The sequence below is a fragment of the Balaenoptera physalus genome (genome assembly GCF_965194825.1).
Source record: "Balaenoptera physalus genome assembly, contig: HAP1_SCAFFOLD_1842, whole genome shotgun sequence".
NCBI lineage: Eukaryota > Metazoa > Chordata > Mammalia > Artiodactyla > Balaenopteridae > Balaenoptera > Balaenoptera physalus.
In genome coordinates, this window is record NW_028124961.1 from 34,035 (window position 1) to 48,521 (window position 14,487).

The window sequence follows — 14,487 nt, forward strand, 5'->3', positions numbered from 1 at the left end:
ACAGTCACATACTTGAGAGTAACCCACCATCTGAACTTGGGGACATTTCAGTGACAGCTCCAGTCCAGAGTGCCAGGCGTCTCCTGGCCCTGCCTCCAGCTCCAAGCCAGGGACAAACAGAGAGTAAGAACGTGGAGGATATCAAAACCAAGCTGTCAAAGCCTCTGGAGGCCTACCAGATCCCAATAGAAAACCAAGATCCTCCACTACTCCCTTTGGGAATCCCTGATATTCCCCAGCCGCTGGCCTGCACCGATCCCCTCAGCCAAGAGGAGCAGCCTGGTTCTGAAAATGCTGATCTGGGAGAGAACAGCCTGAGTCGTCAGGACCTAGGGACACTTGAAAATGGGACTGAACCTAGCAGTGGTCTTGCAGACATTACTACACTGGCGGAGGATATTCACCTTCCCCAGCTCTTTAATTCTTGGAAAGATCTTGATCGATCCCAAGGTCCCAACGTGATCAAAGCTGAAGACACCAGAGCCATTAAGGTGAATCAGGTGCAGGAAAAGCCAAGTGTCGTAAAGGTTCCCTCTGATCAACCCAGGAAGAACAAACAGAAAGCCTCTGAGCCTATCGGTGGTGCTCCCAAGGCCAAAATCCAGCCAAAGGATCCAGAGTGCCTGTTAGGGGGAGAAGCGGTTATATGCACTGCTGCAGTCAGTGACAGGGCTCCTGCGAACACGGCCAAGCACTCTCAAGGCAAACCTCAGAAAGCTGCATCCGGAAAGATCAGCAAAACTGAGAGCCATGGGCAGGAAAAGACCAAAAGGACCAGAGGAAGAAACAAGGCTGAAGAGAACAAGCAGTCAGGGAACAAAGTCAAGGCAGAAGACAAGCCAGCAATCCCCAACACGAAGCGAAAGGAACACCAAACTGAGCTTCGCCAAGAGAGCTTTCAAAAGCCTCGAACCTCCCTTGGCGTGCGCATGCTGGAGTCTGTGAAGGTTCTTCATGCGCTGGGGAAGAAGAATGAGACGAAAACTGGGCTCTCTTCCTGTCGGCTCTTGGGAAATTCAAGCAACCCCAAAGACCCCCAGCCACCCCCAGCGATCCAGCCACGGCGGCATACCCCACGTGAGGGTAAGAGGCCTGAGAAAACGCAAGTCCAAGCCCAGAAACCAGACAGCAGTGCTGAAACAGAGTGTCCATCTCCATCCCAGTGTGAGCGGCCTCCTCCTGGGAAGGTCAAGTTGATACCTCTGCCTTTTTCTGCCTGGGACAAGCCTCAAGCTCGACCCGCTCCTCGGAGGCCACAGTCTCTGGCCTCACATCGGCCTGCTGTGGCTTACCGTGCCCAGCCTGGTTCTACTGACTCAGCTCAACCTGCTGCAGTCAATTCATCCCAGCCAGCTCCTGCCTCTTTGCCAGGTCCCGCCAAACCAGCTCAGCCAACTGTGGCCAACCCAACCCAACCGGCTTGGACCAACCATACCCAGCCTCGTGTCCCTCAGCCTGCTGCTCCTAGGCCTGCACCCTACAAAACTTCATCTGGCGCTTCTCTCCAGCGCGAGCCTGTTCCCCCTGCTGTGACTAAGCGCCAGTCCCCACCCAAGCTCCAAACCCAACTTCTACTCCAAGACTTCAGCAAGCAACGAGTTCCATGGAGGGAACCCAACGTGCCTGAGCCAGTCATGTCAAAGCCCATCGAACAAGAGCAGAGGCCAGAGCGAGAGGCCATGAAGAGGCGGGCTCAACAACAACGGGAGAATGCTGCCAGATACACCTCTTCGGGGAAGCTGCAATTTTTCACCCAGAGGGACAAAGAAATGGAAATTGCTGACTACTACGGATACGTCAGGTGACAGCTGCTAGGATTCTTGCTGCCACCTTGGCTACCAGCGGTTCTTCCATACATAGGTAAGATAGGTATAGAACCGAATAAGTAAATGGAATAGAATTAATAGATGAGTAATAAACCTTTCGAATTTTGAGATGCTGCTAACTGGAGCGTGAGAAAGGAAGGCCTGAAAGTTGGATGGGAGAATGAAGGAAAGGGGTAAAAACTGAGGAAAGAGGAAGGAACTTGGCCCAGGGCTAGGAAGGCCAAAAGAGACGTATGGATTTAGGAAAGGAAGCAGGAGTGAGGATGAAATGGCAGAAGTAAAAAGCAGGGTCAGGGGTCTGGGTTGAAAGAACACAATTGGAGTAGAGTTGAAGGTGACAGGAGATGAGTCTAGGTTTACTAGGAGAAATAGAAACAAAGTCTCTCGGGGAGGTTGGCCTTAAGTCTCACAACCACCAGATAGGTATTTCAGAAAACAAGAGGTTCACGACACATCTCTGAAAGGTTTGAGTTGCCTTATTCAGGTGTGATTATAGTGGGGGAATAGGCAAATCTACCAGAGAAGTGGCTAGGGCTCAGAGTCCTCCTAGGGGCAGCTGACGACAGGGCCAGAGCCAAGGGAACTGCTGCATCAGGAGGCCCACGAACAAATCAGGGGCATAGCCGCCTGTCACTTCCCTACCAGGAAGGAAGCCAGGTATATTACTATAACCAAGGCACACTGGGGTCTTCACTGTATGGAGAACGTGGCTCCTGCCCGCAATCCTATGGCTCCGCGTCATACACAGGAAGTAGGGCCTCTGCGCAACCAGAAATGGGAATGGGACTGAAGGAGATTCAGCCCACAAATATCCGACCACCAGCTTCCACCTCTGCAATCTGCCACCCTGTGTCTGCTCAACGCATCACAGAAACAAGTTTTCAAGGTGAGTATACAAACGGCAGAGAAAGTTGAAGAATGAGGTCGGCATTCACAAACGGGGTCAAATCGACAGCTGGGAAGGGGTGTAGAGACAGGTAGAATTTAGATCCTGAGCCTTTAATAACCACTACCTTCTCTCAGTGCTCTCTGTTTTTAGACTCTATGTAAGAACAGCTAGGGCTTCCCTGGTGGCGCCTGCCAATGCAGGGGACACGGCTTCGAGCCCCGGTCTGCGAAGATCCCACATGCCGTGCAGCAACTAAGCGCATGTGCCACAACGACTGAGCCTGCATTCCAGAGCCCGTGAGCCGCAACTACCGAAGCCCACGCGCCTACAGCCCATGCTCCGCAACAAGAGAGGCCACCGCGATGAGAAGCCCGCACACCGCAACCAAGAGTAGACCCCGCTAGCCGCAACTAGAGAAAGCCCGTGCACACCAATGAGGACCCAGTGCAGCCAAAAAAATAAATACGTAGAATAAATAAGTTCAATCAATCAATCAATCAATAAACGTAAATTAAAAAAAAAAAACAAACAAAAAAACAGAACACCTAATGCAGGTGGGAAGGTGGGAGGGACACTGTAAAGGTCATCTATGCTACATGTACAAGAACCCCGAGAGCACACCAATAGGTACCACATTTTTCACTGCTGTAGCCGAGCATTCCCCCTGTACTACCACACTGTAGCACTCCCTTCTCTCGTCTACTGCTACAGTCTCTTTGGAAGGTGTTTCAGAACTCTTGTTATGAGAGTGCCAGTTGAACTGTCCTCACTTCCGTCATTTATACCAGGATTTAAGACCTTGTGGTCCGAGATCCTGTCCAGAGAGCAAGCAGGCTAAGACTCTGTCTTTGTTTCTATATTTCATCAGAAAGGGCTCTACCCCCTCTCCTAGTTCATGGTGTGAAGTGTTCTTAGCCTCTCGGGAAAGTGGGGAGAATTCAAAGGACTCTCTATGAGAATGCTAGGCTTTGTAAAACATTTCAGTTTTTTAAAAAGAAGACTCATTTTGTATTGGACTTACAACAGTCCTATGAGATACAAAGAGAGCCAAGGATCAGTGACATGAAATGATCACCAGTAAGAATTACAACAGTCACCGCTTACCTCGTAGCATAGGGCACACTGTCCATGATCCTTAAGAAGAGTTAGTAGAAATGCCTTGCCCATCTTGCCCCTGAACCCCTTGAAAGGTACACGACTGCTGTGTTGGTGTTTAGGGGGAGCATCTCACTTACCCGGGACTGACTTCTCCCTTGATTCCTCTGTAGTGATGGAGACTTCCCCGCTGATGAAAAATTCCCTGGGATTGCAATCTCCAAGCCAGACCGCTTTCCTATGGAATGACAGAGAACTTCAGAGAACTTGTCAAGATGAAACACCAGTCTGCAGGAGAAAGGGAAGAAGAGAACGATGGAAATCGTTTCTGGGAAACTATTTTTACATTATGTTTTGTTTGTTCCTGGTAAATAAACTGAAATCTTCTTAACATTCAAACAAAATCTAAACCACTAAATTCAACAACACAGGAGTATAACTTTTGAAAAAAATTTCTTTGGCTGCGCAGCATGTGGGATCTTAGCTCCCCAACCAGGGATTGAACCCACGCCTGCTGCATTGGAAGCGCAGAGTCTTCACCACTGGACCACCAGGGAAGTCCCAGGAATAGAACTTTTAAAGGAGAAGGTATAAACCCTTGGGTTATATGAACTGGAGATTTTTAGTAAGAAGTCAATAGATCTTTTGTTAGGCACATTTTATGTTAGGCTGTCTCCCTGCACAGGACGCAGGCGCCTTGAAAATGGAAATCACATCCCTCTATAGTACGTCCCTCTTCTTTCTGCTTTGCAGTTTGCTGCTCCACTTGTTCAACCCCACCTAGTAATAACCTATACTTCCCTTGTTCCTGTTTTCCCATCTGGAAAACAGACAAAAGGCAACCAAACAACGCAAAGGTCTCAACAAATAAGGGATACCCAAAACCAGAGATGGCCAGAACTTCTGTATCCCTCATGAAACCTAGCCCGGTGTTCAATACTTAGGTATCATTAATACATGCGTGTTGACTGAAACAGTTGAAACGCAATTCTTCCACTTCCCAGTTTAGTTTTAGTCCTCATACAAAACCTGATCATCAAATTCCTTAATGCTAGGAATCACAGTGAAAAATAATTTCTCAACTGACTTCTGTCAGATGAGTGAGAACTAAGGTTAATTCAGTGTATCTGAAGCATAGAAAGTGAGGGCAAACGTGGCACAAGATGGGGCTAGAGAAGCAGAGAGGATTCTAGAGCACGCAGAGTCTTAAAGGCCACCAGTGTGTTTTCTATTCTCAAAACAATGTTTGTGAGCGATGTTTATGAGCAATGTTCCAACTTGCTTTGAAGCTTTCTTGTGTGAAGAATGGATTGGAGGGAAACAAGATATATGGACACTAGTTAGGACCTAATCGCAACAGACAGGCAAGTTCAGTATTAGGATGTTGAGGGAGAGCTGACAGATTCCAAAGAAATTCAGGAGATAAACTGAAGCGGGCTTCATGGGGTATGAGATGGAGGAAAGGAAGGTCTTAGGGAATTAAAGGGTTTACTGCACACATGAGCAGAGTCTCAAAATTAATCATTTGAACGTACAGAGGTGGATCTCCCAAATGACACCGGTTAGGAAGCAACGGTACGCCCTGTAGAATTCCTAGAGACAGCACAAATCAACTGTTTCGATGGAAAATTCGGCGGGACCCTTGATTTCCATGGGAATATAGAGAAAAGAGACACTGATCTGGCTTGCAGGTATTTAGGAAGTTGTTAGCCTGACATCACATACTAGTCTCATGTAAGTAGGCCGTCTGAAGTATGAAGCTTAGGGGAAAAACCTTGAAGAAAACTTAAAAGCTTAAGCCACACCTCTATACTACACCACCTTTCACAGTTTCTTCTCAGATAAGCAGCATCCCCATCAGTGAAGAAACTCACATCTCATAATAGGAACAACAGGCCTAAAAATTAAATGTGTGTCTTTGGAGGTCCCATCTATGCGATATCTTCCTGGTACCAGAAAAGTCCCCAGGAAGATCGATCTTTGCACCCCTGAAAGCTTACCACCAAGGAAAATGACTAGGTCCATAGATTTCCTCCCTCAAACCAGCCTACCTCACACATAAATCACTAGCAACTCAGCCCTTAACTCACATTATCACAGTCACAAGAGTGGTTAGGGAGAAAAGCACTAACCAGGGGAACTAACACAGAGGCAATCCAGGCCAAGCTGGGCTGGTGGCAGATATCTGCTCCTTACGCTCGGGTGCATAATGCGACTCACCACAATGCCTTTTTCACAGACCCTTTTTAAAGTTTCTCCACAAAATCCAACAGCTCAAGTTAGTTCATGACGCTTCAAGGTAAACAATCGTCAAGAGAAAAACATGCAATATGTCTTACAATGTTGGATTCCTTACAAATAGGACAAGGAAATAACCATGTAGACAAAACCAGAGCATTTGAAAACATCTGCGTTCTACAAACATACCAGTGAATGCTATAAATAAGGTAATATGACATAAAACAAAATGAAAACTAGATGTGAGACTGTTCTCTTCAGTGTACAGACTTCATGGCAGTTGCTGCACGATCTAGCTACTTATATCTACAACTCTCTGTTCTGTTAATACAAAATGAGGCCCAAGTGTGTCAACTTGTTTCCCACAGAAACCAAAAAACCTACATGCATCTCTTTTCTCCGGTGCCCTTTCACCTTACCTGCTCCCAGTTCTCCACCAATGTCCTCCTCTTTCTCTAATTATTCTCCTCTTCATTGTGCTTGGCCTTGCACCCAAGCATGCAAGACAGAGAGTCCTAGAGGTCCGAGATTCTAGAGGGGCTGTTTGCAAGGGGGAGGAGATTACGGTAACTGCCACACTGTATATACTTCTGTGCAAAGAAAGAGGGACAGTGTTCAGAATGTCTCTCACATATAAAAAGAGCTGGATGGCAGGATACCTGTGTGGCCCAAGGAACTAGAGCTAGCAAATCATGGGCAAAACAATTGCAACCAAAGGCTGGAAGAGGAAAGGTCTGCAACCAGCTCTGTCTCCTGGCTCTCTGGTATTTGCTGCCAATGGGCAGAGTCTATTTCGTGAAGCATCAAGCACTGAAAAGAAGACTCCTGCTGCTGGAAGTTGACAGGAAGGAACATCCAATGCAAGATCAAGGCTTGTCCTAGAAGCAATGCCCATAATGGAAGAAAAAAAAAAAAAAAAAAAAAAAGAAAGCGGAAGAGAAATGTTAAGTCGCAAGTCCAACCTGGCCCCCAGCCTAGCCCAGCCCAAGGAAGGTAGGAGTCAAGGAGAAGAAACTAAAAGAGAAGAGCCTTGGACCACAACATTCTCCACAGGGTACACTCAACAAACTTCACCCTGCTCTTTAACCAAGTTACAACTGTAATAGTTCAAACTACATGGCTCTTTCCTTCCTAAGGATACTAGTTAAATAAGATCTATATAGCTCTAAGTATATGATACATAAAATAGAATACTCTGTAGAATATAAGTAACTGTTAGTTAATTATATTAATGAACGTCTGTAAGAAATGTTGCAATGATTTCCCTAATGGAAGAGCCTGGGGGAGGTAAATCTGTCTTCTAGGATTTCCTCCCCAGAGCTCAGAAATTGAGGGGTTGTTTTAGCTCTCCTACGCTCTCTTCACCCAAGCCCACCCTCCTGTTGGGGATCGGACCTCCCTATTGGCTAGCTCATACCTTTCAACTGCCTGCTTTGTGACATCACTCTCCTACCAAACCTACTACCACTTGGTAGAGGTCTTGGGGTTTCCGTGGAGCCGTTTGGACCAGTAACCAGTGACCTTTGTACTGGACACGTGCGCCGTTCAGCTGCAGCCACTCAGACATCCTCTAGTGTTGTCTCCTCATCCCTTGTACCTGCAGTTGATGTCTCCTCTTCTCTGACCATGTCAGGTAAGAAAAGAAACTTTGGAAAGTTTTGCGTTCGATTTCTTGTGCCCCTAAATTGAGGAGGAGATTCAAAATAGCGTGGAATAATGAGGGAAAGTATTGAACTACAAGTCTGGAGACCTAATTTCAGTTTTGACTTTGACGTTTACTGTCTGTGTGACTTTGGACAAATCACTGACTGCCTCACAAAGCCTGCTGCTTTCCTTATCTGTTACGTTAGGATACCACATTGGGTTGATCACTCTGATCCCCTTCTTTTCCAATATTGAGCCTTAAAGGGTACCCATGTAGAAAATGAAATCAGAGACTTCTCAAAAGAGTGTTTCAACAGAAACATAGAAAAGCCAGGTGACACAGAAAACTAGCGATATATACCAAGATGTTTCATCTCCAATGGTCTCCCTCCACTAGTATTTCGACTAGTTGAAAAGAGAGAATAGGGAGAGAGGATGGAGAGTACTGGGCTATATAGGGAGGCACAGAGTCAAACGTAAGCAAGTTTAGGATTGTTTTCATTAGCACAGGCCAACAGGAACCAAGAGATGGGAAAAAAATATAAGAATGAAGAGGGAAAGCATAGAGGAGCTCTCAAGAAAGAGGCAGTTTGCCATGGAATGTTGATGGGAGCCAAAGATTTTAAATTAAAGCAGAAACAGCACAGAGGGAAATCTGCTCAGAGCAGGGCAAAACAAAGCTGATGGTAGCAAATCCTTACATTAACAGACTAAGAAGGAAAGTAAGGCCAGAACAGGGGATCACCAGGAAGGGCAGCCTATCAGAAAAGTCATACTCCGTTTTCTTTCTTTTATTGCCTCTCTGAATACAGCTGGCACTTGACAGTTTGGAATAGAAACATTTTAGAAGTATGTTTTAGAAATGATGCTTCCTAGAAACCAGAAACCAAAGTGGTTATCTAGGGGGCTGCTTTTCAGTGTTCTATTCTTTCTAATTTTTAAACTAGGTAGACATTTGACCAATTAAACATTTTAAATGATATCTTCTACATTGAATCAGAAGGACTATTTCCTTTGTGTGATATGTAGCTTCTAAGGCAAGGTTGCTTTTCAATTTTTACAGTTATTTCCTTCCTAACACAGAGAGCACATTGATCAACAGCCATCGTTCGCTTGTAGATCTTAGCTACCGGAGAAGAAAAAGAAAAAGTCAAGCCCCCACATCTCTAATTCCCCATTTAGGGAATTCCCTGGCGGTCCAGCGCTTAGGACTCGGTGCTTTCACGGCCAGGGCCACGCGGCGCGGCAAAAGAAAAAAAGAAAACACAAACATCCACATTTATCTAAAACAATGTTGTGGAGTCCTTTGGATTTTCTTACATTTGAAAATCTTTTTTAATTGGATTCTAGGGATGATGGTTTTTTGAGGTCTTGGGATGTCATCTTCTTGGATGTGGAAGATGATTCTAAGTTCTAGGATAAATACAAAAACCTTCTTGATACTTTTTAAGCTTCCTTTCTGCTTATTATATGAGTTATATTCATGGAAAGATATATTTCTCCTAGGCTTAATACCTGTTACTTGCTGGGTAAAAATATGAATGAGCACAATAATGAAACTCTTTTACACTTACTATTTTGCTGTCTGCTTTGTACCGGTTTTCATTGAAATACTTGTCTATATATGTTGTGGCTACCTATACATTCACATTTGTTGCATTCTGTTGCTTGTTATGCATTTTTTACTGATTTATCGTCTCTGTCTGTATGCATTGGCTAGGAATTCATTCACCTCTATCACCTCCATCGTGTTTTTTGGTTAATAGTATTCACTAAAATAGAGTGGGCAAAATTCACTTTCATAATATTGCATGTATGGTACAGAATGTCATTTGTTAGTAAATTCATTAGGCTTTGATACTTGCCCACATACCCCAGTTTTCATTAATATCTATGGATTTCTTTTTCGTTACGTAACATGTTTTTCATGATTTTTCTTTGTCTTTCTAGAACTTATTGTATCTTCCTCCATATAAATCATACGCAATAGATCAGCTTATTCATCTATTAATTATTACTGCTATTATTATTGGTGGTGGTGTTATAACCACTTTATAGATGAGTAATCTGAAGTAATCAGATAACTTTTCTCTTTCCAAAAGCACTTAAGAAATCCACTTTCGGGTAATCATTTTGAGGTAGGATGAGAAACCAGGCTTGAAGAGGGCAAAAATGACTCTTTCAGTTCACCAGTTGGACTGAGCTATACGTCAACTCTAGGTAATAGCGTGGGAACTGCACAAGCAAAGGGAGACACTGAAGATGACAATGGTAATGGCCGTACTGTTTTCTAATGGACAAAAAAAATGCTTATATTATAAGTTCTATTTCTCCTGCTTTCTGGCAGTATCATGCTCAGAGTGGAGTCCTGGCAAGGAAGTCAGGATACTTAGGTTCTGAAACCTGGTAATGACACTAACATAATGAGAGAACCTGAACAAGTCAACCCGACCTCTCTGAGCCTCAGTTTCCTTACTCGTGAAATGAGACTGAAAAAAGAGAAAGTTCTCTAAGGGCCTCCTAGTTCTAAAATGCTTCCAGTCTAGGAAATAGCATAGAAGTCAATACGAGTGCAGGCTGAAGGGAAAGACAGGGCAGGGAGAAGGTTGCTTCCAGCCTAGAGAACAATGTCTGAACCATACCACTTGGCTCTTCTGCCCATCTGTGCCCAAGATGGGAGCACAGGCAGTTAATACAGAAGAGTGGAAAACTGCTCAGTCCTTACAGCCATCATTAACTGTCTGATTTTGGGTTTCTCAGGAAGGGTCGATAGTAGAGGTGTCCTGAGAGCAAGAACCTTAAGATAATGCTGTTCCTCAAACGTAGTGAGAATTTCTCAACCTCCCTGAGTTTTTCATGACCCTCTTGTTCTTACAGAAAATTTCCAAAATCCATCTCTACTTGGAACTCTAAATTCTCTGCAGCATTCTCTTCCTGTGGTGAGCAATGCAACTTCCCTAACACGAAGTGTCTGCAACTTCTCCAGAGTCTCTGCCCCTGCCGTCAGTTCGGCATCGGCTACCGGTACCTCTTTCCAGACACTCATGGGTAGTGCCTACCTTTACCAACATTCCAGCACGACTATGTTATCTGGAGTTACTGACCACAGCCAGATCTCCACTTCAGCTCCTTCCTATCCAGGTGTTCTTGAGTGGGACATCACAGGAAGCACTGAAAAGAATTCCTCTTCACTCGGAGACTTTACTCTGGCACTCACTGACCGGCACCCAGCTGCTTCCTCCATGTTTATGGCAGCCCAGTATGATAAAACTTCAGACGCCAATAACATGGTCCCTCTATATCCATCACTTTCTGCCAGGCTTGCTCAGGGAGCACCATCTCAGATTCCAAATCAGGGGCATAGCCGCCTGTCACTTCCCTACCAGGAAGGAAGCCAGGTATATTACTATAACCAAGGCACACTGGGGTCTTCACTGTATGGAGAACTTGGCTCCTGCCCGCAATCCTATGGCTCCGCGTCATACACAGGAAGTAGGGCCTCTGCGCAACCAGAAATGGGAATGGGACTGAAGGAGATTCAGCCCACAAATATCCGACCACCAGCTTCCACCTCTGCAATCTGCCACCCTGTGTCTGCTCAACGCATCACAGAAACAAGTTTTCAAGGTGAGTATACAAACGGCAGAGAAAGCTGAAGAATGAGGTCGGCATTCACAAATGGGGTCAAATCGACAGCTGGGAAGGGGTGTAGAGACAGGTAGAATTTAGATCCTGAGCCTTTAGTAACCACTACCTTCGCTCAGTGCCCTCTGTTTTTAGACTCTATGTAAGAACACCTAGGGCTTCCCTGGTGGCGCCGTGGTTAAGAATCCGCCTGCCAATGCAATGCGGGGGACACGGGTTCGAGCCCTGGTCTGGGAAGATCCCACATGCCGTGGAGCAACTAAGCCCATGTGCCACAACGACTGAGCCTGCATTCTAGAGCCCGTGAGCCGCAACTACCGAAGCCCACGCGCCTAGAGCGCATGCTCCGCAACAAGAGAAGCCCGCACACCGCAACCAAGAGTAGACCCCGCTAGCCGCAACTAGAGAAAGCCCGTGCACAGCAATGAAGACCCTGTGCAGCCAAAAAAATAAATACGTAGAATAAATAAGTTCAAACAATCAATCAATAAATAAACGTAAATTAAAAAAAACAAAAAAACAAAAAGAACACCTAATGCAGGTGGGAAGGTGGCAGGGACACTGTAAAGGTCATCTATGCTACATGTACAAGAACCCCGAGAGCACACCAATAGGTACCACATTTTTCACTGCTGTAGCCGAGCATTCCCCCTGTACTACCACACTGTAGCACTCCCTTCCCTCGTCTACTGCTACAGTCTCTTTGGAAGGTGTCTCAGAACTCTTGTTATGAGAGTGCCAGTTGAAGTGTCCTCACTTCCGTCATTTATACCAGGATTTAAGACCTTGTGGTCCGAGATCCTGTCCAGAGAGCAAGCAGGCTAAGACTCTGTCTTTGTTTCTGTATTTCATCAGAAAGGGCTCTACCCCCTCTCCTAGTTCATGGTGTGAAGTGTTCTTAGCCTCTCGGGAAAGTGGGGAGAATTGAAAGGACTCTATATGAGAATGCTAGGCTTTGTAAAACATTTCAGTTGTTTAAAAAGAAGACTCATTTTGTATTGGACTTACAACAGTCCTATGAGATACAAAGAGAGCCAAGGATCAGTGACATGAAATGATCACCAGTTAAGCATTACAACAGTCACCGCTTACCTCGCAGCATAGGGCACTGTCCATGATCCTTAAGAAGAGTTAGTAGAAATGCCTTGCCCATCTTGCCCCTGAACCCCTTGAAAGGTACATGACTGCTGTGTTGGTGTTTAGGGGGAGCATCTCATTTACCAGGGACTGACTTCTCCCTTGATCCCTTTGTAGTGATGGAGCCTTCCCTGGTGATGAAAAATTCCCTGGGATTGCAACCTCCAAGCCAGACGTTTTGTGTGACACAAACTCAAGAACTCCCCAAGTCCTGCAGTAGCAGAAACAGTCACATACTTGAGAGTAACCCACCATCTGAACTTGGGGACATTTCAGTGACAGCTCCAGTCCAGAGTGCCAGGCGTCTCCTGGCCCTGCCTCCAGCTCCAAGCCAGGGACAAACAGAGAGTAAGAACGTGGAGGATATCAAAACCAAGCTGTCAAAGCCTCTGGAGGCCTACCAGATCCCAATAGAAAACCAAGATCCTCCACTACTCCCTTTGGGAATCCCTGATATTCCCCAGCCGCTGGCCTGCACCGATCCCCTCAGCCAAGAGGAGCAGCCTGGTTCTGAAAATGCTGATCTGGGAGAGAACAGCCTGAGTCGTCAGGACCTAGGGACACTTGAAAATGGGACTGAACCTAGCAGTGGTCTTGCAGACATTACTACACTGGCGGAGGATATTCACCTTCCCCAGCTCTTTAATTCTTGGAAAGATCTTGATCGATCCCAAGGTCCCAACGTGATCAAAGCTGAAGACACCAGAGCCATTAAGGTGAATCAGGTGCAGGAAAAGCCAAGTGTCGTAAAGGTTCCCTCTGATCAACCCAGGAAGAACAAACAGAAAGCCTCTGAGCCTATCGGTGGTGCTCCCAAGGCCAAAATCCAGCCAAAGGATCCAGAGTGCCTGTTAGGGGGAGAAGCGGTTATATGCACTGCTGCAGTCAGTGACAGGGCTCCTGCGAACACGGCCAAGCACTCTCAAGGCAAACCTCAGAAAGCTGCATCCGGAAAGATCAGCAAAACTGAGAGCCATGGGCAGGAAAAGACCAAAAGGACCAGAGGAAGAAACAAGGCTGAAGAGAACAAGCAGTCAGGGAACAAAGTCAAGGCAGAAGACAAGCCAGCAATCCCCAACACGAAGCGAAAGGAACACCAAACTGAGCTTCGCCAAGAGAGCTTTCAAAAGCCTCGAACCTCCCTTGGCGTGCGCATGCTGGAGTCTGTGAAGGTTCTTCATGCGCTGGGGAAGAAGAATGAGACGAAAACTGGGCTCTCTTCCTGTCGGCTCTTGGGAAATTCAAGCAACCCCAAAGACCCCCAGCCACCCCCAGCGATCCAGCCACGGCGGCATACCCCACGTGAGGGTAAGAGGCCTGAGAAAACGCAAGTCCAAGCCCAGAAACCAGACAGCAGTGCTGAAACAGAGTGTCCATCTCCATCCCAGTGTGAGCGGCCTCCTCCTGGGAAGGTCAAGTTGATACCTCTGCCTTTTTCTGCCTGGGACAAGCCTCAAGCTCGACCCGCTCCTCGGAGGCCACAGTCTCTGGCCTCACATCGGCCTGCTGTGGCTTACCGTGCCCAGCCTGGTTCTACTGACTCAGCTCAACCTGCTGCAGTCAATTCATCCCAGCCAGCTCCTGCCTCTTTGCCAGGTCCCGCCAAACCAGCTCAGCCAACTGTGGCCAACCCAACCCAACCGGCTTGGACCAACCATACCCAGCCTCGTGTCCCTCAGCCTGCTGCTCCTAGGCCTGCACCCTACAAAACTTCATCTGGCGCTTCTCTCCAGCGCGAGCCTGTTCCCCCTGCTGTGACTAAGCGCCAGTCCCCACCCAAGCTCCAAACCCAACTTCTACTCCAAGACTTCAGCAAGCAACGAGTTCCATGGAGGGAACCCAACGTGCCTGAGCCAGTCATGTCAAAGCCCATCGAACAAGAGCAGAGGCCAGAGCGAGAGGCCATGAAGAGGCGGGCTCAACAACAACGGGAGAATGCTGCCAGATACACCTCTTCGGGGAAGCTGCAATTTTTCACCCAGAGGGACAAAGAAATGGAAATTGCTGACTACT

At 46.6% G+C, this 14,487-nt stretch overlaps 1 long non-coding RNA gene across 1 annotated transcript in view; it reads right to left on the bottom strand.

Annotated features, from left to right (window-relative positions):
- Positions 1-4,027: 4,027 nt before the first annotated feature.
- LOC309654058 overlaps positions 4,028-14,487 on the bottom strand; it is a 38,149-nt gene continuing 27,689 nt past the window's right edge. Inside the window, exon 4 of the long non-coding RNA XR_014259779.1 lies at positions 4,028-4,098. This is a non-coding gene — a long non-coding RNA (uncharacterized lncRNA). The remainder of the gene's footprint in view (positions 4,099-14,487) is intronic.